The sequence below is a fragment of the Penaeus monodon genome, chromosome 31, assembly GCF_015228065.2.
Source record: "Penaeus monodon isolate SGIC_2016 chromosome 31, NSTDA_Pmon_1, whole genome shotgun sequence".
NCBI classification, from domain to species: domain Eukaryota; kingdom Metazoa; phylum Arthropoda; class Malacostraca; order Decapoda; family Penaeidae; genus Penaeus; species Penaeus monodon.
Window position 1 is genome coordinate 3,873,138 of NC_051416.1, and position 1,260 is coordinate 3,874,397.

The 1,260-nt window shown below is 36.7% G+C and overlaps 1 protein-coding gene across 1 annotated transcript in view; it reads right to left on the reverse strand.

The window, feature by feature from the left end:
• The window catches only part of LOC119592996 (lysine-specific demethylase phf2-like), a gene marked incomplete in the record, with an annotated part of 18,211 nt that overhangs the window by 16,636 nt on the left and 315 nt on the right, over positions 1 to 1,260 (reverse strand).

The window sequence follows — 1,260 nt, forward strand, 5'->3', positions numbered from 1 at the left end:
CAAAAGTATGTTTATCTTCTCATTAATGGATACATTTCCTACCCTATGTGTTCAAACATTTCAGGAAAGTAATTGTTCCTTGAAATTAATAAGTTTCTATTTTATTTTAGCACCCATTTAGGAATGCTTGTTTATATTCTTACCCCTTTAGCACTGCACCATTTGGCTGGACAAGCAGTACCAACCGCAGGCCATAAAATTCACAATGTGGCATGACGTCAAGTAAAAATCACAGCTTCCATGACTGCTGACACTCTCACAAAGGGGAACAAGACTTCGCCATACGTATTCTGGCATGATAAACCTTACCAACCTTCTTAGCATTTATTAACACATAGGGATCCAGCCTAATTTCACCAAATAATAATAATATATTAAGAGATTTGTTCGCCTTTGCTTGAGTACCATAGGCTCGGCGGCTGCGTGGGTCCTTGAAGCTAAACCATTGCCGTGACAGCCAGCAGTAATATTCTGTCAAACTCAAAAGCATCAGTAACACACCTTCGTGAAGAACGAACAGTAGTTATGTTAATATTAATTTTCTGGGGATTGATTTTCTAGATTCTAAGATAGTTATGCTCATCCTAATATAAGAACTTCATGTCTGAAAAATTAATAAACACCTTTTTCTGCCACAGGAATATACATATCTAGTTCTTCACATCACCGCATTACACTATCAAACTTCACAAACAATGTTTCATTTTTAAAACTAGCTTTTCTGAGCTAATTTCCATCAAACTACAGTGCCAAAATAAAAAAATGTTACGACAAAAATCCAACAATAAAAAGAGGTAGCTTATCTCCACAGAATAAACAAAAGACTCGATATAAAGAAAGGGAGTAATAATACCTTTTCAATCCCAATTAAAAATCGGCCAAATAGAACACAGTTTAAGGTGAAACAGCACTTCGAAATCTGCTTGTGTTTCTACCTGAACCAACAATTCACAAAGAAAACAAAACCTGCATATGGTTTCTAGCTGATTTTTTAAAAGGACAGATTTAATACTTATTTTTGAGGGTCTACATTTTCCTGTCATTCCCGAAGATTTTACAACTCATCAAACATTCCAAGCTTGAGGTATTTTCTAGCGATTTCCTTCACTGTTTATTTTAATTTCCTCAAGTTTTTTTTTTCCCCAGAGATCACATAAGACTCCATGTTTCGGAATAATTCTGCAAGGGGAGGGAAGTGCCCAAGCCTATTTCCCGACGCCTTGCGCCCTGAACAACTTACTCCCTCGTTCGGTTCGCGGA